Source organism: Silurus aristotelis (genome assembly GCF_946808225.1).
Source record: "Silurus aristotelis genome assembly, chromosome: 2".
Lineage (NCBI taxonomy): Eukaryota > Metazoa > Chordata > Actinopteri > Siluriformes > Siluridae > Silurus > Silurus aristotelis.
The window spans coordinates 23,910,983-23,936,536 of record NC_139575.1 but is presented as its reverse complement, the minus strand read 5'-3'; the positions used below and the strand labels follow the sequence as shown (position 1 = coordinate 23,936,536).

At 39.9% G+C, this 25,554-nt stretch overlaps 2 protein-coding genes across 6 annotated transcripts in view; both read right to left on the bottom strand.

The window, feature by feature from the left end:
- The window catches only part of LOC310720344 (uncharacterized protein), a 388,245-nt gene that overhangs the window by 243,126 nt on the left and 119,565 nt on the right, over nucleotides 1–25,554 (bottom strand). The gene's annotated exons all lie outside the window — the stretch shown is intronic.
- cdh22 (cadherin 22) overlaps nucleotides 1–25,554 on the bottom strand; it is a 246,472-nt gene that overhangs the window by 137,915 nt on the left and 83,003 nt on the right. The window lies entirely within an intron of this gene.

Sequence of the window (25,554 nt, the reverse complement as noted above, 5' to 3'; positions counted from 1 at the left end):
GCAGGTAATTATAATTATATACCAGTTTAGTTGCTTATCTTAAAACATTAACTATGATTTTTTTTTTTTTAAATCCTATAAGAGTAATAGTAAACACACATATATATATATATATATATATATATATATATATATATATATATATATATATATATATATATATATATATATATATATATATATATATATATATATATATACAGTGAGGAAAATAAGTATTTGAACACCCTGCTATTTTGCAAGTTCTCACACTTAAAAATCATCAAGGGGTCTGAAATTGTCATCGTAGGTGCATGTCCACTGTGAGAGACATAATCTAAAAAAAATAATCCAGAAATCACAATATATGATTTTTAAACTATTTATTTGTATGATACAGCTGCAAATAAGTATTTGAACACCTGTCTATCAGCTAGAATTCTGACCCTCAAAGACCTGTTAGTCTGCCTTTAAAATGTCCACCTCCACTACATTTATTATCCTAAATTAGATGCACCTGTTTGAGGTCGTTAGCTGCATAAAGACACCTGTCCACCCCATACAATCAGTAAGAATCCAACTACTAACATGGCCAAGACCATAGAGCTGTCCAAAGACACTGGAGACAAAATTGTACACCTCCACAAGGCTGGAAAGGGCTACGGGGAAATTGCCAATCAGCTTGGTGAAAAAAGGTCCACTGTTGGAGCAATCATTAGAAAATGGAAGAAGCTAAACATGACTGTCAATCTCCCTCGGACTGGGGCTCCATGCAAGATCTCACCTCATGGGGTCTCAATGATCCTAAGGAAGGTGAGAAATCAGCCCAGAACTACACGGAAGGATCTGGTCAATGACCTGAAAAGAGCTGGGACCACCGTTTCCAAGGTTACTGTTGGTAATACACTAAGACGTCATGGTTTGAAATCATGCATGGCACGGAAGGTTCCCCTGCTTAAACCAGCACATGTCCAGGCACGTCTTAAGTTTGCCAATGACCATTTGGATGATCCAGAGGAGTCATGGGAGAAAGTCATGTGGTCAGATGAGACCAAAATAGAACTTTTGGTTTATAATTCCACTAAACGTGTTTGGAGGAAGAAGAATGATGAGTACCATCCCAAGAACACCATCCCTACTGTGAAGCATGGGGGTGGTAGCATCATGCTTTGGGGGTGTTTTTCTGCCCATGGGACAGGGCGACTGCACTGTATTAAGGAGAGGATGACCGGGGCCATGTATTGCGGAATTTTGGGGAACGACCTCCTTCCCTCAGTTAGAGCATTGAAGATGGGTCGAGGCTGGGTCTTCCAACATGACAATGACCTGAAGCACACAGCCAGGATAACCAAGGAGTGGTTCTGTAAGAAGCATATCAAGGTTCTGGTGTGGCCTAGCCAGTCTCCAGATCTAAACCCAATAGAGAATCTTTGGAGGGAGCTCAAACTCCGTATTTCTCAGTGACAGGCCAGAAACCTGAATGATCTAGAGAAGATCTGTGTGGAGGAGTGGGCCAAAATCCCTCCTGCATTGTGTGCAAACCTGGTGAAAAACTACAGGAAACGTTTGACCTCTGTAATTGTAAACAAAGGCTACTGTACCAAATATGAACATTGACTTTCTCAGGTGTTCAAATACTTATTTGCAGCTGTATCATACATATAAATAGTTAAAAAATCATACATTGTGATTTCTGGATTTTTTTTTTTAGATTATGTCTCTCACAGTGGACATGCACCTACGAGGACAATTTCAGACCCCTCCATGATTTCTAAGTGGGAGAACTTGCAAAATAGCAGGGTGTTCAAATACTTATATTCCTCACTGTATATATATATATATATATATATATATATATATATATATATATATATATATATATATATATATATATATATATAAGGAGCAATAGAGGCTTAACAGTTCTAAATTTTTTATTTGAAGATTCGCTAACCATCAAGCTGCCACCTCTGGGCCCTTGAGCAAGACTCTTAACCCTGCTCCAGAGGTGTTATATCAAACCTAAGCCTGCACTCTGACCCTAGCTTCCTAACATGCTGGGATATTAGGAAAAAAAAATTTTTTCTTTGCTGTAATTTATATGTGACACATCATCTTTCATCCACATCGTCACTTTCTCTACTGGAAAATCCAGAATGTTCCACCATCCAAATAATATCTGTTACCATCTGCTGCACACTGATGGACAAGATAGAAGCTGACAACTATAAATTGCATGTGATGGGCTACACTCCTAGAAAAAAAAATTGGGATCCTTAAATTAAAAAACAGGGTTACATGCATATTAATCTTTGCATTTAACATTGTCAAGACTTTTTTGCTTTATATTCCTAATGATAATATATTTAATAATAAAAAATAAAAAACTGACTGAAATGTGGCCTATTACCTAACACGAGTTAGGTAACTTGCTTCCCTGGCTCATAGGAGCATAACCAGAATTTTTTTTGGGTTGACAGGAAATCTATAGTAATTAACAAAACACTCTCATTACAGCCATAGTGAAAAAAAGCATCTCAGAATGCACAACACACTTAAAGCCACTAAGCACATGCTGTATACTACAACTGCAGAAAATCACATCGAGGTCCACTCCTGTCAGACAACAACAGGAATCTGAAGCTCCAGGGGGCACAGGTTTACCAAAAAATCTGCTTTTTTCCCCCCATCTTCAACTGTCCAGTTTTGGTAAACTTGTGCCCTTTTCTTGACTGAAATAAGTGGCATATAATGTGTTTTTTTTTTTTTTTTTTTTTACCCATTTACCTATAAGAATGTTCTGTGTTCTGAGATACCTCTCTGTTCAATACATTTGTAAAAAAGTGGATATTTGAGCTACTCAAAACAGTTTGCGTGTTCTCTTTTTTAATCAAAAATGCATTTCCACTCAAAACTGCGGTTCACTGGGCATTGTCTTTGTTGTTGTTTTTCTTATTATTGAACTAATCTGTTCAAACTATATAGAGTGTTGTTCCTGAAAATGGCAGGAGATCACCGCTTTCTAAAATACTCAAACTAACCTATGTTGGTAACCATTTTCCAGTTTCTATTTAGGTAACCATTCGCTTTCTAATGTATGATGTGAAGATTAATTGTAGACTTTGACTCCAATACTGTATCCGTAGACCTGCTAGAATATAATACACTGTGTGGATAACTGCATGAACAAGCAGGTGTTCCTTTTTTAGTGGCTGTTTAACTATAGTAAAAATTGTTTTATTGACAAACATTAACATATTTCATTTTGTCTACTCCAGCTGAAAGCTACCCTGCATTTTTTTTGTTTGCCTCGACCTGCCTACATGCTATCATGACCTCGCTTGACCTGCCTACAAATGTCATTCTGGCCCCTTCCACTCCTGCTGTTGCACAGCAATAAGAAGGTGGGTTTCATTTATTCATTCTATATAAGTACAAACAAATTTGATTGTTGAGTGTATTTTTAAAACCGTTCTTCCACACCTTGTTGCAATGCTAATTAGTCTATTTGCAGTTCTTATTCTAAAACAACAGGCTGCAAAAACAATAAAATAAAAGGGTTTTTTTTTCTTCTCTAAATAATCTACCTGCAAACATTTTTTCCAAGAAAGAATGTTTAGACTCGGCAAGAATCCCAATAAGCCCCGGAGCCTGATGTGCAAGTTAGTCAGGTGTGGCGAAGGCGAAAACTGTGAAGGGAGACAAAGGGAGGGTTATACATCACAGGCCTGGTCTGGAAGCCTCTGACTCCCTAACTGTGACCTACAGCATTGAATTTACACTAGGGGTATCTGATTAATTGCATGAGGGAGCACTAATTGGATAAATGCATCAATTAATTCTATCCATCAAGGAGGTTGGCCTAATGCTTCAAACAAACAGTGGGCCAGGAGGTGTAGATAAGCTACAGCCCTGCTGCATGCACAAACACACTGATTAATGGTCTTTTGAAGCGTTCTGAATGTGAAGAAAAACAATGATTTGTGCAGCTAAGGTATCGCAACCTCAAGGCTAAATGATCATGGCATCAGCGAGAGTAAATGCTTAGCTGCTATGTGGGAGTCATACAGAAGGCATTGCAGAGGTAAAAATAAAAACTTAAAGGCAAAGTAAATCAAGCAGAGACAAAACTAGTCAGGTCAATATATCAAATATTTAAGGACATCATTACCTGTTTTTACTAATGCTCTTGTGGATGAATGAGCACAAACATCTTCACAGAAGCATGTAGGTTATTAAAACAGCAAATATCTCAGATGAATTTTATGGTCAGGTGAACACAAACTTTTGTCTGTATATGACATCTGCAGACTGTAGGTACCCTCAGGCCCTGATTAAGTATGTGATATAATTAGTAAACTCAAAGAGAAAAAAATCACAGGCAGATGATATTTACAATGAATGAATATAGCATGATTACAGAAGTGAATTATTAATTGCAAATATCATCTGCCTGTGACCTCAATTGGTCATCGTACAAAACCAGTTTTTTTCATTATTCACATCCACTCCAACCCTGCTTGGGATATATACAGTGAGGAAAATAAGTATTTGAACACCCTGCTTTTTTGCAAGTTCTCCCACTTAGAAATCATGGAGGGGTCTGAAATTGTCATCGTAGGTGCATGTCCACTGTGAGAGACATAATCTAAAAGAAAAAATCCAGAAATCACAATATATGATTTTTTAACTATTTATTTGTATGATACAGCTGCAAATAAGTATTTGAACACCTGTCTATCAGCTAGAATTCTGACCCTCAAAGACCTGTTAGTCTGCCTTTAAAATGTCCACCTCCACTACATTTATTATCCTAAATTAGATGCACCTGTTTGAGGTCGTTAGCTGCATTAAGACACCTGTCCACCCCATACAATCAGTAAGAATCCAACTACTAACATGGCCAAGACCAAAGAGCTGTCCAAAGACACTAGAGACAAAATTGTACACCTCCACAAGGCTGGAAAGGGCTACGGGGAAATTGCCAAGCAGCTTGGTGAAAAAAGGTCCACTGTTGGAGCAATTATTAGAAAATGGAAGAAGCTAAACATGACTGTCAATCTCCCTCGGACTGGGGCTCCATGCAAGATCTCACCTCGTGGGGTCTCAATGATCCTTAGGAAAGTGAGAAATCAGCCCAGAACTACATGGGAGGAGCTGGTCAATGACCTGAAAAGAGCTGGGACCACCGTTTCCAAGGTTACTGTTGGTAATACACTAAGACGTCATGGTTTGAAATCATGCATGGCACGGAAGGTTTCCCTGTTAAAACCAGCACATGTCCAGGCACGTCTTAAGTTTGCCAATGACCATTTGGATGATCCAGAGAAGTCATGGGAGAAAGTCATGTGGTCAGATGAGACCAAAATAGAACTTTTGGGTCATAATTCCACTAAACGTGTTTGAAGGAAGAAGACTGATGAGTACCATCCCAAGAACACCATCCCTACTGTGAAGCATGGGGGTGGTAGCATCATGCTTTGGGGGTGTTTTTCTGCACATGGGACAGGGTGACTGCACTGTATTAAGGAGAGGATGACCGGGGCCATGTATTGCGAGATTTTGGGGAACAACCTCCTTCCCTCAGTTAGAGCATTGAAGATGGGTCGAGGCTGGGTCTTCCAACATGACAATGACCCGAAGCACACAGCCAGGATAACCAAGGAGTGGCTCTGTAAGAAGCATATCAAGGTTCTGGTGTGGCCTAGCCAGTCTCCAGACCTAAACCCAATAGAGAATCTTTGGAGGGAGCTCAAACTCCGTGTTTCTCAGCGACAGGCCAGAAACCTGACTAATCTAGAGAAGATCTGTGTGGAGGAGTGGGCCAAAATCCCTCCTGCAGTGTGTGCAAACCTGGTGAAAAACTACAGGAAACGTTTGACCTCTGTAATTGCAAACAAACAAATATTAACATTGACTTTCTCAGGTGTTCAAATTCTTATTTGCAGCTGTATCATACAAATAAAAAGTAAAAAAATCATACATTGTGATTTCTGGATTTTTTTTTTTAGATTATGTCTCTCACAGTGGACATGCACCTACGATGACAATTTCAGACCCCTCCATGATTTTTAAGTGGGAGAACTTGCAAAATAGCAGGGTGTTCAAATACTTATTTTTCTCACTGTATATATATATATATATATATATATATATATATATATATATATATATATATATATATATATACAGTGGAACCCGGTTGTGTCGATGTCCTAGGGGGTCGCCAAAAAGCATCGAGGTAACCGATGATCGAGATAAACGAAAATCAAAATGGCGGCAATATATTAACGTGCTTTAAATTTTTTTATGTACATGATGTGCGTTAATAAATGAAAATGTGCATGCACATGTTTTTGAAGGGTTTTTTTACACAACAGCATTGCCGCGATTTGTTTGATGAAGGCATGCTATAAAAATACATACAGTACATGTTTATCTGTCAGGAATCCACCTGTCACGCCCCCTTCGGCCCCCTTTGGCGTGTCAGGTGTTTTCTCGGCCGCTTTCTCTGAAGCTCCCGGCTTCAATCGCGCACATATGGTGCTCGTTCAGCATCATCACCAGCTCCTATTTAAACTTCCACACTCTCACTGTCCGTTATTGTTGGTATATGTTGGTTTACGGCAGTCGTTGTTATCGCTCATGCGTATCCCGGTACGTGTCTTCCCACCGGCACTCTCTCAACGGCTGCTCTTTTCTTCCCAAAGCGCATCTCGGATTCCCCCCGATCCTGCCGGTGTTCATTCTATGCTTTTGGATGGTCATCCCACGTTCCGCGCCGCCAAGCGCGGCTTTCGCCTCCCGTTCACCGCCACTTTCGCGAGTTCTTCTGCGGCTGCACCGAGATAACCGACGTTAAATGGCTAATTTTTCCAACATAACCGAGAATTTGCCGGTTCCACTTCAAAAACGTCGACTTAATAGGGTTGTCGAGGTAATATATATATATATATATATATATATATATATATATATATATATATATATATATATATACAGTGAGGAAAATAAGTATTTGAACACCCGGCTATTTTGCAAGTTCTCCCACTTAGAAATCATGGAGGGGTCTGAAATTGTCATCGTAGGTGCATGTCCACTGTGAGAGACATAATCAAAAAAAAATAATCCAGAAATCACAATATATGATTTTTAAACTATTTATTTGTATGATACAGCTGCAAATAAGTATTTGAACACCTGTCTATTAGCTAGAATTCTGACCCTCAAAGACCTGTTAGTCTGCCTTTAAAATGTCCACCTCCACTACATTTATTATCCTAAATTAGATGCACCTGTTTGAGGTTGTTAGCTGCATAAAGACACCTGTCCACCCCATACAATCAGTAAGAATCCAACTACTAACATGGCCAAGACCAAAGAGCTGTCCAAAGACACTAGAGACAAAATTGTACACCTCCACAAGGCTGGAAAGGGCTACGGGGAAATTGCCAAGCAGCTTGGTGAAAAAAGGTCCACTGTTGGAGCAATCATTAGAAAATGGAAGAAGCTAAACATGACTGTCAAACTCCCTCGGACTGGGGCTCCATGCAAGATCTCACCTCGTGGGGTCTCAATGATCCTAAGGAAGGTGAGAAATCAGCCCAGAACTACACGGGAGGAGCTGGTCAATGACCTGAAAAGAGCTGGGACCACCGTTTCTAAGGTTACTGCTGGTAATACACTAAGACGTCATGGTTTGTAATCATGCATGGCACGTAAGGTTCCCCTGCTTAAACCAGCACATGTTCAGGCATGTCTTAAGTTTGCCAATGACCATTTGGATAATCCAGAGGAGTCATGGGAGAAAGTCATGAGGTCAGATGAGACCAAAATAGAACTTTTGGGTCATAATTCCACTAAACGTGTTTGGAGGAAGAAGAATGATGACTACCATCCCAAGAACACCATCCCTACTGTGAAGCATGGGGGTGGTAGCATCATGCTTTGGGGGTGTTTTTCTGCACATGGGACAGGGCGACTGCACTGTATTAAGGAGAGGATGACCGGGGCCATGTATTGCGAGATTTTGGGGAACAACCTCCTTCCCTCAGTTAGAGCATTGAAGATGGGTCGAGGCTGGGTCTTCCAACATGACAATGACCCGAAGCACACAGCCAGGATAACCAAGGAGTGGCTCTGTAAGAAGCATATCAAGGTTCTGGCATGGCCTAGCCAGTCTCCAGACCTAAACCCAATAGAGAATCTTTGGAGGGAGCTCAAACTCCGTGTTTCTCAGCGACAGGCCAGAAACCTGACTGATCTAGAGAAGATATGTGTGGAGGAGTGGGCCAAAATCCCTCCTGCAGTGTGTGCAAACCTGGTGAAAAACAACAGGAAACATTTGACCTCTGTAATTGCAAACAAAGGCTACTGTACCAAATATTAACATTAATACTTTATCAGGTGTTCAAATACTTATTTGCAGCTGTATCATACAAATAAATAGTTAAAAAATCATACATTGTGATTTCTTTTTTTTTTTTTTAGATTATGTCTCTCACAGTGGACATGCACCTACGATGACAATTTCAGACCCCTCCATGATTTCTAAGTGGGAGAACTTGCAAAATAGCCGGGTGTTCAAATACTTATTTTCCTCACTGTATATAATTTTTTGGTCAGAATTATGTTATAAACTTCAGACGGTGCAAATCAAGGAAAGATGCCACATGTTTGTTTGCACATCGGATTTATGTTCATGCTGTTAGCACTTGTGTGTGTGTGTATATATAACTGCAACGCTCACTGCACTTTTTGTCTGTCATACAGTATGTCGTTTCATATTTGGTCTCGCTCTTGGTCAGGTCATGCTCTTTATATTCTTGTGTTTAATCATGTGTTGTGTCTGGAATCACACACTTGTTTGCTCATTCACTAATCCCTATATATTGCATGGCAGTTGAGTTCACAGTATAGGGTTAGAAGAAAATGAAATGTTTTTTTTTTTTTTTTTTTTTTTCGGTGAAAATTATTTTGAGATTTCGGTGAAGATTTTCTTTTGGGCTTTGTCACATTGCAGTATGGAAAATTGGGTTGGGAGTGTACATTGACTGTGCACGAAAGCAGAGTGTATTGTTAGTATTAACAAATATAGGGACTGAAGTTGTCTCAGTCCCCCTCAGGATTGGGACCCCACTACAAAATGGCCGACACTCCATACAGTGCAAAAGAGAGGGTCTGGTTTTAGCAATTGTTTTGTATGATTTCTATGAGTGCACTCCATATTAAACGTTTTTGCACTTGCATCGTCTGGTGACATCTTTAAAAACTGTGGCCATTGTATTCATTTCCAAAAATAAACAATTCAGCTGCTTGGTTAGCCCTTATATAGTTCTATATACTTATATAGAATATATAGTTAAAAGGGTTTTTTTTGCTGATTTTTATTTTATTTTATTTTTTTTTTTACTGAGCTGTTTTAGGATCTGAGATACTATGAAAGCTCGAAAGAGAAAAAAAAATGACATGCAAATAGTATTTACAATTAATAACTTCTTGTTACATTCATTTATCTTCAGCAAGTACTTTATCCCAATTAGTGTTGGAGTGGATGTGAATAATGAAATAACTGGGTTTACACAATGACAAAGCATCTCATTTAAATACTCATTCACCTCCTAAGGGTTTTTTTTAGAATCACTTATTCCAAAAATAAACACTTGATTTTCACTTCATTTGCTTGGTTAGCCTTCTAGAATATATATTTAAAATTTTTTTTTTTTTTTACTCAACTACTTTTATATTCCATTGGCCTTTGGTGACATCGATTATGGTTTGTTGCTCTAAATGGAGACTATGTTTAATAAAAGTTATGACACATGAAAGAGTGACACAAACTTTTTTTTTCTTAATAGAAAAAAACTGAAATCACAAGTACAGAAGCTAATGACGTCCCCTTATGGCAACATACTGTATGTGCCAAAATACTTGTAGTAATCACTTGAACCCAAAGCCAACCAAAAATCACCAAACAAACTCACTTTACATATATTAGATCAAACATTTTTCATGTTTGCAATAAGGCTTGATTTTTAGATTTTTGCCCCCTACAGTGCTTGCTTCAAAGTTAACACATGTTGTTTGTTCCATCTTTGCCTGAAAAGAAAACAGCTTAGAGGAAAGAAATCTATTAATTTCAGTGAATCTTCAGTTCCTCTGTGCATGTCTTAAAACATATTTTCCTTTTAGACCTCACCATGTGTTTATGATTAATTAGAAACCATTTTCATCAAATAGTTTTATGGGTGAATATATCTCTGAAGTCCTTCCTCATGCTTTACCATTTGCTTGCATTTGCTCTAAGAGCTCTCTTACATCTTACAGAGAATCACAGTGTGATTCTTTTCACTTTTAAACGCTCAGACTTTCAGCTATCCTCTCTTCCCTTAAAATAATTTTATAAGAGAGCACAGTTTGTCTCTAATTAGGGCTGAGAATGTGGCGTGTTAATGAACTGGCACTGGGAAAAAGAGCAGTTGTTGCTGGTGCAGTTGGACGCATTGAAGAGTCACAGGCTTGAGTTAATGATTACGCCGTCAATTAGCAAGAATCACATGTAAGAGGTGGTGGGGGTTTAGCAAGACATCAGCCGGGTCTGATACAAATGTAAAGCCTCACTTTCTCCACGCAAAGCATTATTGCGGGGCCTGGGTTGCTCATTCGTGACCTATTAGGTCGAAGATTGATTAGAAAACATGGCTGCTTCTTCTCATCAATTGCTAGTCAGGGAGCAGAGGCCATGACAGCTTGAATCCTTGGGCTGAGAGGAGACAGATCACCAGAGAATGATGGGCTTACAGCCAGAGCCAGAGACTGACAGCCTTTAGTCAATCTCCCTCATCTCTCTCTTCTATCTCCACCTATCTTGATGTTTTACACTCCAGGCTACTTTTAAACCTGTTCGGCATCAATCTGTTTAATGTGAGTTGCTAGATGTCTGTGGGCCAGGTGTGTTTTCATTGTCCACTCTTTTTTTTTTTTTACTCCCTACTCACTGTAGCAACAACCGTTTAGTAACAGATTTCTGAAAGCGATTAGAAGTTTTTCCAGAGGTTTGCAAGTCCCTGGTTGTGATTTATTTTATTTTTTTATCACTGCCCTGATCTCGACTTATATGATTTTGGATTTTTGATAATGGCTTTACCTCATCCGTGTCTTCCTGTGTTATGACACCCTATTTGGGCTTTGATTATATGATTCCGGGCTTATCCTATGAAACAGATGGCACATATATACACTGTCACGCTCCTAAGGAGTGATTGTCTAGCAAAAAATCCCTCCAAGGGCACAGCGAATAATATGATGGAAAGTCACAAATAACCCCAGGGGAACATCTAAGGGCCTATAGGCCATTGTGTAATATTGTTTACGAATCCACCATGAAGCAAACACGGAACAGTGTGCACCATAGATTAGCAAGGAGGAAACAATTACACTCTAAATCGAACATTGCTACCCATCTAAACATTGCTGAAAGAATACGAAAATAATTAATACTTTTAGGTTAAATAAAAAGAGATATATTAGGATTAAAAATTGCATTTTGACAATGAAGCATAAAGGTGGTAGCATTTTTTTTTTTATTGGAGCTGCTTTTCTGCTTCAGATCCAGGATGACTTGTCACTAGTGACAGACTTATAAACTCTAAATTGCAAAACAATAACTAGCAACTTTTACAGAATAATATCATCTGTAAATTCATAGCAATGGTATCAGTCTGGAAATTTAACTTAATTCTGTCATGCAGCAAGACAATGATCCTAAGGGCAAACATAAGTCTACAAAGTTAAAACCCAATAGAAATGTTGTGGAAAGTCCTTAAATGCATTTCATGCCAATAAGCCAACCAACATCACTGAGTTGAAGCAGTTCTAATAAGGAACAAAAAGCCAAAATATCTTAAACCCATTGTGCAAGTTTGATCACTAGTTACAAAGATGTTTGGTTGAAGTAATTGCTGAGTAGCATGGGGCCACACTAGTTCCCACAATCAAAGGTTCACATACTTTCTGCTATGTGTTTTCGCTATGTTTTAGTATTTGACATTTCTGGTCAACATAAGCATTATATACATTTCCTTTAACCAACAAACCTTGCATTAACGGTTTTCTAGTTATTTTCTACAATTGCTAAATTAGAAGAATTTTGGCACCTAGAAATCTGATCACAACCAACACTGATGAATGCACAACAGTCTAGAAAAAGCAACAAAAAATGATCCTTTGAAATCAGGTCAGTTTTTCCTGAGGAGACAACTAAAATTCATCACAATGCACCAGGTGGAGACGCAGACAAAGCAGCCTATGAGACATGCTTGTACTGCAGCAGGTGGAAAAGCTTTCATACAAACACTTTATCCAGTCATGAGGCTGCATTCATTGGAAAGACAGTTTTCCCAGACAAAAGGTTGGCCCTAGTTTCTTTAAGTAATTAATATTGCTCATTTGGTATGAATTGCTTTACTTCCTCACTATGGCATATCAAGGAAAATAATAAGAATTAGTTCAATTAGTACAGTTCACAAAGAATCATGCACTTTAACACTTACAAATTGGATATTGAGACATCAAAACTGCCCCACAAAAAAATATAAAGTGGACGCTAACTGTAGAGCCCTTAGGTCAATTTATTGTGTAGTCCAGACCTGGGCATTTTACGGCCCGCGAGCCACATACAGCCCTTTGGGCATCCCTGTTCGGCCCGCGGTATGTCAGTCATAAACACAAATGAACAAGTATTTATGCTGTGCATGCAATACAACTGAGTTGCTTTTATTTTGAAAAACCATGACGTATTATTTACGCCGTGTGTATCTTTGTCTGTCTGCGACAGGTGATGCTAGCCAGCTACCCCTGCCCCCCCAAAAAAATGTCGGCTTACATTAAAAAAGAAAAGTTGATTCCAAATGCCGCATTTTCCACACAACATGGACTGTTAAATATTTCTTTACAGAAGTCAAAGGTAAAGCCGTGTGCTTAGTTTGTGGTACACATGTCGCTGTGTTTAAGGATAACAATCTGAATCGCCACTATGTGACCAAACATGAGAAGAAATATAAGAGCTTATCTGACGAAGAGCACACAAAGGAGTCGGAGGCTTTGCTAGCCAAGCTGCAAACTCAACAAACGCTTCTTACAAAATTTAGCAAATCCAGATACATATAATACTCTATAACTGATGATCACATCTCAGCTGTCCTTCGCATAGCCACCTCAGACATTCAGCCAGATTTCAGTGCACTTGTTCAAGCCCAAGAAAGACTGGATTTTTCTCACTGAACAAGTAAACTAAAGTGAAAACATCAAAAGCACTTATTGCTTTTTGTATAAAGTTGTTTAGTTGCTTATCTTTAACATACTGCAAAACAACAAGTTAAAAACTTTTTAGTACTTTAATTACTAGCAGCTTATCCAAATATATAATTTACTGCTTTTTACAATGGAAGAAGATAAATATTGAGCAGAATTAATTTCAAGTTAATCCAACACAGTTCTGATTTTTCATGTGGCCCCCTATAGAAATGAATTGCCCAGCCCTGGTATAGTCATTTAAACCTTTTTATTGGTAAGAATTTTAAATATACACACATATATATATGTTAATACCAAATGTATGTAGATAGGAAAAGTAAATTCTTCAACTGACCTATATTTAAAATTGTGCAGGGTAGAAGGTAGATTTCAAGCCATTTGCCTGTAATAGGTATGACAATTGCCTATAGTTATGAGAAAAATGGCACCTGAACTTGAAACATCAATTAAAAAATATATTTTAAGGTCACCCAAAGTATGTCAGTATAACCAGGAAATGGAGTCAATATGGACTGATGCAGACAGGTTTTTATTCACATGAACAAAGATTTCAACTGTACAATGAGGCAGAGGTAAATGGTGGAAAAGGATTTCCATTACCATGATTTTTACAATTTTAAGGTGTCCAAAACACATTTTCCTATTTATTGAAATTTTTAAAGTCCTTTACAGGTGCAAAATCTGTTTTGACCAAGATAAGATAAATAAGTAATGAGTAGTATTGACTGATTCATCAACTTAACTTCATTAACTTGCTTTTTTAATTTATTTAATAATTAGATTTTAGATTAAATAATTTTATAGCGCTGTAATACAATTATAATATAACACTGTTATTTAATGTTTGACCGAGAGAGATCATTATGCTGTACTGGTTATATGACAAAAAAAACAGAATGTAATTTTTCCCAAAAAATGGTTATGGAAAGGAAGAGGCAAAAACATCATTGCATTTTCATTTTCTGACTGTGAGGCTGTGACACCCAGTGGGATTATTTGGCATTAAAAAAAAAAAAAAAAAAACACAAAAACAAGAAAAATTTTATTACAGTTGATTAATATATGATCATTATGAGATTGTCTGATGGCATTTATATTATTGTTCTGAACGCACAATAATTAAAAAAAAGGTGCTTCCATGTATGCGGTGTACTTGTACAATGTAGCACTGACAAATAAATAAATAAATAAATAAATAAATAAATAAATAAATAAATAAATAAATAAATAAATTGGGGTACTGAAAGCAAACACACAGATTTGGAAAATATTTCCAGGCCTATAAACTGTTTATGCTTGGCAACCCAAACATTTGGAATACAAAGTCAATTAGGCAACATTAACCAAACACCTGGACTGGCATCAAAAGCCAGTGTTGTAGCATCACCCAAATCTTGCTTTTGGCTGCAGAATGGGAGCTCCTGAGATAAGCTATTATGATCTGGAATGAGGAAATGTTTTAATGCAGCCCCTGTGTTGGAGACACTCTCATCTTGGCAGAGTGGAGAGGTTCGGGTGAGTGAGCTTCAGAGGGGAGTAGTGTAGATTGGCAAAGCCACCGCTCTGGTAATGGATGGAGCGTGGAGAGAGCACTGTGCCTCACATTAAGCGTTGCTTACAGGATGTAATGAGGGAAGACGTATATTGTCATTCCCTTAGAAGAGCAGGTTGTCTAATTATGCTAATTGCAGCCAGCTTTGCTCACTTTCCCTCTCCTTTCACTTATGTTGGCTCTCTCCATGTCCTTGTCTGGTGTAGCCTCTTGCCAACCGAGGAGTACTTAACGACAGATCTGCTTTTTTTTATTGCTCACTATGTTTCTCTTTAGTCAACTTTTCTTGCCACTCCGTTTCCCATTTGCTTTTGACATATTACCTTTTTTTCCAGTACCCACAGCGCTTTTACTTTGTGTTTTCTCTCACCGGACTGCACAATGTGCTGCCCACCGTGCACTCTGCCAGATGCACAATTATTCAATTGCTCACCTTATGCGCTGCAAATATAGCCCATACAGGCACTGTCTGGAAAAACCAGGAGAGGAGATTAAGAAGTAAGTGAGTAAGTAAATGAGTAAATGAGCAAGTATATGAGAATGAGTAAAGGGGTATGAGAATAAGAGTTTGATTGAGAATAAGTATGTAAAAAAAGACTGCAAGACACCGGTATATAAGCCTGGTCTGAGTAAGTGAGTGAGTGAGTGAGAAAGATTATGAGTGAGTATGAATGAGTATGAATGAGTGAGTGAGTGAGTGAGTAAGTGAGTATGAATGTGAGTGAGTGAGTGAGTGAGTAAGTATAATTGTGAGTGGGTGAGTAAGATAGTGAGTAAGAGTGAGTGAGTGAGTAAGAGTGAGTGAGTGAGTGAGTGAATGAGTGAGCGAGCGAGTGAGTATGAATGTGAGTGGGTGAGTGAGATAATGAGTGAGTGAGTGAGCGAGCGAGTGAGTATGAATGTGAGTGGGTGAGTGAGATAATGAGTGAGTATGAATGTGAGTGGGTGAGTGAGATAGTGAGTGAGTAAACGTGGGTGAGTAAGTATGAGTAAATGAGTGAGTGAGTGAGTGAGTGAGTGAGTGAGTGAGTGAGTGAGTGAGTGAGTGAGTAAGTATGAATGCGAGTAAGTGAGTATGTGAGTGAGTGAGCAAGTATGAGCGAGTGAGAAAATAAGTGATTGAGTGAGTGAGTAAATGAGTATTTAAGTGAGGGGAAAAGACTGCTGGACACCTGACAGCTATAGTATGAGCCTGATTAAAGTTTTCCAACAGTAGAATAAACATGATCCAGACACACAAGTTATTTAAGGACATGCGCATGGACGTACCCATCTTAGAGCTGCCACTGATTAATCGTCTGTTTAAACGTATAGATCACTGATAAAACATATAGAGTCAGTGCAGGATGTTAAAATCGGAATTTTAATAACAAGGAAGAAAAAGCGGAAGAAGGAGGTAATACTTATAATGCTGGCTACATACATCCAATCGACATGTTTTGGTTTCTTTTATTGATAAGTGGATTTTTGAGCTGAAGACCTGCATGGTGCTTAGCACTGACTTGAATATTGACAGAAAAGAAAAGCACAAACATCACAATTACAATCTAGAAAAGAAGGATTGTAGCTGACCAATTATTTAAACACTTATGTTGTGATCACCTAAAGATGCAGTCCATTTTCTGTGATTCTAACATATTTTAAATATTTTGAGATCTTTTTTTTGTAGTTATCATTGATATAAACAATAAGATGAAAAAAAGGTTGTGTAGCAACATAAATAAGCATGTAAAAGCCTATTGTGTCAAGAGTTTGCAGAGACACAATGTGATCTTGAGCTGCGAAAACTTGGGAAAAATTGTGAGAAAACCACCCGATCCTAAGCCAGTGCCAAGACACTAGCATGAAGGGATGCAGAATTAAAGCCATGAGATGAGCAACACCTCGTCTCTTCATCATAAAGCAGAGACCATACTGCGCTTTTTTTTTACCACTATCTATATTCTTCCCATCCAGCAACACCCCCCCCCCCCCCCAATTACTACCTCCCTCTCTCCACTCTCTCATCCTCTACCCATCTTCTCTCAAACATGGCTTTCCTGATCAGAGCACTTCATTTTCTCTATGTCAGCGCCACAGCTGGAGTGCTGGCTGGACAGATCTGTGAATCCCTGCCGAGAGGCTCATTCAGCCAGAAGATTCCCATTAGGCCAGGCGGTCATCACTGGGGCAAGCTCTCCTCTGTTAACTCTAGTAGAAAAAAGGTTAGGGCAAAGCACATTCACTTCAGAGGACACAGCTGAGACCAGTGCAATGCTCTCCAATTTCAACTACTTTTGCAACCAGAGAGTCACCAAATGTAAAATGTAGCAAAAAATAAATAAAACCAAACAATAGTTTCCATAGTTCCAGATTGTGCTTTTGTGATGCACTGTATTGGATTAATGTCAAGAACCCAGCAGATCCTGAAGTGGTTTAGCCTGCTCAAATGACATAGTTCAATTGGCTACTAAGAGACTCCAGTGTTTTTTTAAGTACCATTAATAAAGTATTCCTTAATGTAAACAATGCTACACTTATGTATTAGTCTCCTTTTCCACAAATCCATCTAGCTGTCCATCTACAAATCTGAAGCATTTTAATGCACAAGAATTTGTCTGGATGCTGTGGCATTAAGAATTCACCTTTACTAAAAGGAGCCCCACACATTTACGAGCATGGCAATGCCCCTATGCACAAAGTGAGTTTTTTATTGATCTGTTTTGGTGTGACTTGCACAGACACCTGACCTGGAATGCTGACTGTGCAACAGGCATGTTTGAATAGAATAGTGAATTTTATTGTAACAACAACAGAAAACAATATCTAAAATAGGATGTTCTAAAAGCACTTATGGATTTGTGATGGATCCACATACCTTTGGCAACCTTTTTTCTTTCTGGTGTATGTAAATGTTTGTCAATTCCACATATATATTTTTTGTTTTTTAATCAATCTATTTTTCATTCTATTTACAGTATATGTCACAGTCCAGTAAATAAAATCACTCTACTGCATGTCAAGTTGTGTATGGCAATAAAGCAAGCAACTGCAAAACAATCTAAGGTAAAAATCCTTACTACATCGACATTGAATAACGTGCATCTGTGTGTTTGTGTATTTTAGTACATTTTTGTATTTTTCTGTTTTTGTCAACAGAGTGGATTCTGTTTATCCAAATGATTTGTGTGAAATGTGTGTGAGATATATCCTTCTGTTATAAATTGTAGCGATGAATTTCCTTTCTCAATTAAAAAAAAACCTGTAAATAATGTTAAAAATCAGTTTTAAGTTAAAAAATCAAATACTACTGTATAGTAATGTAAAAATGGTTGTATAATTGGACCATGTAGATAAAATATACAGTCACATACTGTGTCACATTTAGCCTTCAAAATCATAAATGCTATCTGAAAAATACTCATGGTTAAATTTGTGTATTTTTCTCAGTGTACAAGGAAAATTCTTTTCTACCTTTTTTTTTTTTATAATCCCAATGGTCAAATTCAAATCCCAATGGTCAAATCCACACAATGTGCTGCTCACCAGATGCACAATTATTCAATTTCTCATCTTATAGGGTGTTGGCACAAACAAAGCCCAAACAGGCAGTGGCCAATGAGAGGAGATAAAGAATTTAATTGAGTAAGTCAATGAGTGAGTGAGCAAGTATGTGACTGAGAGTGTAAGTGAGTAAGGGGGTATGAGATATTGGGTAATAAGGCTGGCAGATGTGCTATCCATTATGCACCCACCATTTCTGCCAGAGTGCCTACCATACAAGCCTGTGGGGGAAGTGTTATAATCTAGGGTTACTTTGGTTCAGCAATGTTATATACCAAAAAAAGCTGACTACCTGAATATAATGAATGGCCAGTGTTTTTTATCAAAGGAATTTATGCTCCTCTGATGGTACAGGCATATTACAAGCTGACAATGGCAGGATTCATCTGGATCAAATAAAAAAAAAAAAATTTCAGGGAGCAGGAGACATCATTGTCACATCACAGGCATTGGCCACCACAGAGTCCAGGCCTTAACCCCAGTTAGAATCTTTGGGATCTGCTGGAGTAGACTTTATGCAACAGTCTGACTCTCCAAAAATAAATTTTGTGACATTGCATAAGCTTATTGAACCAAAGTCAAGACAAATGCATGCCCTGATTACAGGTGGTCCAACAATATATTAGTGTGTGTGTGTGTGTGTGTGTGTGTGTGTGTGTGTGTGTGTGTGTGTGTGTGTGTGTGTGTGTGTGTGTGTTGCGTGTGTATGTATATATTACATGGAAAAGCAAATGAGTTTCCTGCATGTTTATTAAGCATAGTTATAGTGCACTAGATATTACAGCGTAAGTCTTTGTCCCACTTTCTCTTATGTAAGCCACATTGTCCTGTTTAACTCCACTGGAAAGTGTGTTCTGAAACCTGTGTATGTCATAAAGTACTGTAATTAATATTACTCAGTGTAATAGAACATTACCAGAGAGTCTGCGTAATGACCATCCATGCCTTAACATCGTAGTGATCCATTACATAAATCACCTACCACTTGATGTTGCCCTGTATACCAAATCCCCCCTTTTTTCAACACTGCTATCCACATGAGAGGCCCCAGAGTGTGCTGTGTGTTTTCTTTTTTTGTCCCTTACCAGCATTTTCAAACCCTATAAATATTTTGACAGCACCAACCTGCTTTTAACAAGACCCTTTGGACCTCGCAGGAATGTTGAGATTGCAGGCAACCCTTAAAAACCCACAAATTTCCCTCCAGAATTGAGAATAAAAAAAAGAAATATTAAAAAAAGAAAGAAGAAAGAAAGGAATGTACAGATATTGTATGATCTGAGATGAATAGTTCTAGCCAAAGTCTGTATTTTCAAAGAAACGCTAATATGTTTCTGTCCGGGTTAAGACCCGTGGCTGACTGCAAGAAAAAGGAATACAACCCAGTCAATTTGGTGGCAGCCTCTGCTGAGATCGTACGAAAAACTTGCAGGAACGTTCCTGTAAATTATTAGTAAGGAATCAAACCTGATGGGGTATGCAGTCATTGGAAAAATAACCAACAACAAGGTGATAGGCCTTCAATAATAACGGAAGGAGTGCTGCTATTTTCAAAAAAATAAAAAAAATCTAATAAAACATAAAACCAGTAGCATGTATTCTGTATACCTTTTGTCCTCTATATCTATCTATATCTATATCTATATCTATATCTATATCTATAATATATATATATATATATATATATATATATATATATATATATATATATATATATATATATATATATATATAATGTTAGGAAGGGCATCCAGCGTAAAACGTGCCAAATCAAATATATGGATCACAAATCAGAATTTCATACCGGATCGGTCAAGGCCCGGGTTAACAACGACCGCCACAGGTATCGTTAGCCGACAGGGTACCGGTGGAAATTGGTCTACTGTTGGCCGAAGGAGGAGAAGGAGAGGAGGAAGACGTCTACAGAGACGGCAGGAAAAGGAGCAGTGTAGGAGAGTGGAGGTTCGGGTTGGTATTTTAAATGTTGGTACTATGACGGGTAAAGGGAGAGAGATAGCTAATATGATGGAGAGGAGAAAGGTAGATATGTAGTGTGTTCAGGAGACCAAGTGGAAAGGGAGTAAGGCCAGGAACATTGGAGGTGGGTTTAAACTGTTCTATCTTGGTGTGGATGGAAAGAGAAATGGTGTAGGGGTGATTCTGAAGGAAGAGTACAGTAAGAGTGTAGTGGAGGTAAAGAGAGTTTCTGATAGGGTGATAAACATGAAGCTGAAAGTTGAAGGGATGATGATAAATGTCATCAGTGCCTATGCTCCACAAGTTGGCTGTGAGATGGAGGAGAAGGAAAGATTCTGGAGTGAATTAGATGAAGTGGTAGATGGTGTACCTAGGAAAGAACGATTGGTGATTGGGGCAGACTTTAATGGGCATGTTGGTGAAGGGAACAAATGTGATGAGGTGGGGATGGGTAGGTATGGTTTTAAGGAGAGGAATGTGAAAGGGCAGATGGTGGTAGATTTTGCTAAAAGGATGGAAATGGCAGTGGTGAACACTTATTTTAAGAAGAAGGAGGATCATAGGGTGACATATAAGAGTGGAGGAAGGTGCACACAGGTGGACTATGTTCTATGCGGGAGATGCAACCTGAAGGAGATTGGAAACCTTAAGGTGTTGGCAGGGGACAGTGTAGCTAGACAGCATCGGATAGTGGTCTGAAGGATGGTTTTGGAGGCAAAGAAGAAGAGAAGGAGAGTGAGAAATGAAAGAAGAATAAGATGGTGGAAACTGAAGGAGGAAGCGTGTAGTGATGAGGAAAGTAGGCAGGAGTACAAGGAGATGCGGCAGCAGGTAAAGAGGGATGTGGCGAAAGCCAAGGAAAAGGCATATGAGGAGCTGTATGAGCAGTTGGACACTAAGGAAGGAGAAAAGGATTTATACCGATTGGCTAGGCAGAGGGATAAAGCTGGGAAGGACGTGCTGCAAGTTGGAGCAATAAAGGATGGAGAGGGAAATGTGTTGACTAGTGAGGAGAGTGTGTTGAGAAGGTGGAGGGAGTATTTTAAGCAACTGATGAATGAGGAAAATCAGAGAGAGAGAAGGTTGGATGATGTTGAGTTGGTAAAGCAGGATGTAGATAGGATTAGTAAGGAGGAAGTGAGAGCAGCGACTAAGAGGATGAAGAGTGGAAAGTCGGTTGAACCAGATGACATACCTGTAGAAGCGTGGAGATGTTTAGGAGAGATGGCAGTGGAGTTTTTAACCAGATTGTTTAACAGGATTCTGGAAGGGGAGAGGATGCCTGAGGAATGGAGAAGGAGTGTGCTGGTACCGATCTTTAAGCATAAGGGAGATGTGCAGACCTGCAGTAACTACAGGGGAATTAAGTTGATCAGTCACACCATGAAGTTATGGGAAAGAGTAGTGGAAGCCAGGCTGAGAGAAGAGGTGACCATCTGTGAGCAACAGTATGGTTTCATGCCGAGGAAGAGCACCACAGATGCCTTATTTGCTTTGAGGATGTTGATAGAGAAGGACAGAAGGAATTGCATTGTGTATTTGTGGATTTAGAGAAAGCGTACGAAAGGGTGCTGAGAGAGGAGCTGTGGTACTGTATGATGAAGTCAGGTGTGTCGGAGAAGTATGTGAGGGTGGTGCAGGACATGTATGAGGACAGTGTGACAGCAGTGAAGTGTGCAGTAGGAACGACAGACTGGTTCAGGGTGAGGGTTGGACTACATCAAGGATCGGCCCTGAGCCCTTTCCTGTTTGCAGTGGTGATGGACAGGTTGACGGACGAGGTCAGACAGGAGTCTCCCTGGACTATGATGTTTGCGGATGATATTGTGATTTGTGGTGAGAGTAGTAAGCAGGTTGAGAAGAGCCTGGAGAGGTGGAGATATTCGCTGGAGAGAAGGGAAATGAAAGTCAGTAGGTGTAAGACAGAGTTCATGTGTGTGAATGAGAGGGAGGGCAGTGGAGTGGTGCTGTTGCAGAGAGAAGAGGTGGAGAAGTTGGAGGAGTTCAGGTACCTGGGGTCAACAGTGCAAAGTAATGGAGAGTGTGTTAGAGAAGTAAAGAAGAGTGCAGGCAGGGTGGAGTGGGTGGAGAAGAGTTACAGGAGTAATTTGTGATAGTAGGGTATCTGCAAGAATGAAAGGGAAAGTTTATAGGACTTTGGTGAGACCTGTGATGTTGTATGGATTAGAGACAGTGGCATTGAGTAAAAGACAGGAGGCGGAGCTGGAGGTAGCAGAGCTGAAGATGTTGAGGTTTTCTTTGGGAGTGACGAGGATGGACAAGATTAGAAATTAGTTTATTAGAGGGACAGCGCATGTAAGATGTTTTGGTGACAAGGTGAGGGAGGCGAGATTGAGATGCTTTGGACATGTGCAGAGGAGGGACATGAATTATATTAGTAGAAGAATGCTGAGGATGGAGCCACCAGGTAGGAGGAAAAGAGGAAGGCCAAGGAGGAGGTTCATAAATGTGGTGAGGGAAGACATGCAGGTAGTTGGTGTGAAAGAGGCAGATGTAGAGGACAGAGTGGTATGGAGACGGATGATCCGCTGTGGCGACCCCTAATGGGAGCAGCCGAAAGAAGAAGAAGAAGAAGAATTAAAAAGACCATACTTCTTAGTGGTTTATAGTTACAGGTAATGTTGATGGAACATTCACAGGATAAGTTATTTTCTGTCTTCTTTTGTAGCAACTAATATAGATGCAGCTGGTCCTTTACCAGCCTCTCTGTTTCGCTCTCAAAATTTATCTTTTATTTTACTATTAAAGAAAACAAAAATGATACCTCTGAATCATACAAATCGCTGACATTGGAAACAAGGTGAACTAAACATATCCCTATCAAATCAAATCAAATTTTATTCATCACATACACATGCATACACGGTACGACATGCAGTGAAATGCTTTTTACGACGGTCCGGCATGAGGGAATAGGATGGGGGAAAAAGAAAAGAAGGCAGATAAATAAGTATGAGGTATAAAAGAACTATATAAAATAATAAAATAAAATAAAATAAAATATAGAATATAAAGATATAAAAGATATACAAAGATCTATAAATGTGAATATACAAAAAATGTCAATAAACAGTGAAACAGTAAACAATGTGTAACAGAGTGTAAACAGTAGACAATTTTAGTGGTGGGTTGTCCATAAAGTGTCCGTGTGCGGTATGGTGTGGTATAAAAATGAAATTAAATATAAAGTGCACTGTGCTGTGCAAGTCCAGAGATTAAAGTGTCGTGGTGCGAAAGGTGAGATATGTACAGAGAGGAAGTGTGATGATAGAGCGAGTGGGCCAGTTTTTAGATCCTGGGTGTTTCCTGATTTAAACTCCTAATGGCCTGCGGGAAGAAGCTCCTCCTCATTTTCTCTGTGTTCGCTTTCAGGGAGCGGAAGCGTTTCCCTGAACGCAACAGAGAAAAGAGTCCATTGTTGGGATGGCTGAGGTCCTTCATAATCTTTCTGGCTCTGGTTCGGCACTGCGTGCTGTAAATGTCCTCCAGGTTAGGGAGCTCAGTGTGGATGGTACGTTCAGCTGAACGCACCACCCTCTGGAGGGTTCGTCTGTCCTGCATGGTGCTGTTCCCGAACCAGGAAGTGATGCTACCCGTCAGAACGCTCTCAATGGTGCAGGTGTAGAAAGTCTTAAGCACCTGAGAGGGAAGTTTAAAGTCCCTTAAGCATCTCAGATGGTATAGACGCTGCTGGGCCTTCTTCACCAGGGTGTTGGTGTGACAGGACCAAGAAAGATCCTGTGTGATGTGAACACCAAGGTACCGAAAACTGTCCACTCTCTCCACTGGGGTCCCGCTGATGTTTATCGGTTGGTATGACCGCTCCCGCTTTGTACTGAAGTCCACGATCAACTCCTTAGTCTTGCTGACGTTCAGGAGAAGGTTGTTCTCCAGGTTTTTAACCTCCTGTAGGTAGGCCGTCTCATCGTTGTTGGAGATCAGGCCCACCACAACAGTGTCGTCAGCAAACTTGATAATGGTGGTGGAGTTGGAAGTGGCCACACAGTCGTATGTGTACATCGAGTAAAGCATGGGGCTCAGAACACAACCCTTGGGGGCGCCAGTGCTGAGGGTGAGGGTGGATGAGGTGTGTTTCCCCACCCGTACGGCTTGTGGTCTGTCTGTCAGGAAGTTAAAGATCCATTGACACAGCGGCTGGCTGAGTCCCAGGACCTCCAACTTAGAGGTGAGTGTGGAGGGAATTATGGTGTTAAACGCTGAACTGTAGTCCACGAACAACATCTTTGCATAATTCCCGTTTCTTTGGTCCAGGTGGCTCATCGTGGTGTGGAGGAGATGAGCAATGGCGTTCTCAGTAGAACGGTTCTGCAAACTGTAATGGGTCCAGTGTGTCTGGTAGTGATGCAGTAATGAAGTCTCTGACCAGTCTCTCGAAGCACTTCATCACTACTGAGGTCAAGGCTACAGGGCGATAGTCGTTAAGGCAGGCGGGCTGGGGTTTCTTCGGGACAGGAACAATGGTGGACTGTTTAAAACATGAGGGGACAACAGACTGTTCCAGTGAGAGGTTGAATATCTCAGTAAACACCGGTGCTAGCTGGTTAGCGCAGGCTTTCAGAACCCGACCTGTGATGCTATCTGGTCCTGCTGCCTTCCTGGTATTCACTCTCTTGAATGCCCTCCTCACGTCATGCGCCGAGATGGTAAACGTGTTTACCTCTCCGGCTCTCTCGGCGTACACGCTGGTTGCGCCGCTAGCGCCGCTAGCGTGGTTAGCTGCAGCCTCGAAACGAGCATAAAAGGTGTTTAGCTCGTCTGCCAGAGAAGCGTTCGCATTCACCATTCTAGAAGATGGTGTTTTATAGTCCGTTATTGTCCTTAGTCCCTGCCACAGGCCCCTAGAGCCACCATGTTGAAACTGTGACTCTAGTTTCCTCCCGTAGCGCCGCTTTGCATCCTTCACCGCTCTGCGAACACGGTAGGACGCAGCCTTGTACTCGCCATGTCCCCGGTGGCGAGCCCCGTGTTGTAGGCAGCGGAGCGGGATCTCAGAGCGTCGCGGATGGTTCTATCCACCCACGGCTTATGATTGGGAAACGTTCTGATAGTGGTTTTCTGCACCGTATCATCCGCTAGTTTCCCGAAGAATCCCACAACCGTTTCCGTAAACATGTTGACGTCATCAGAGCTGCGCCGGAACATGTCCC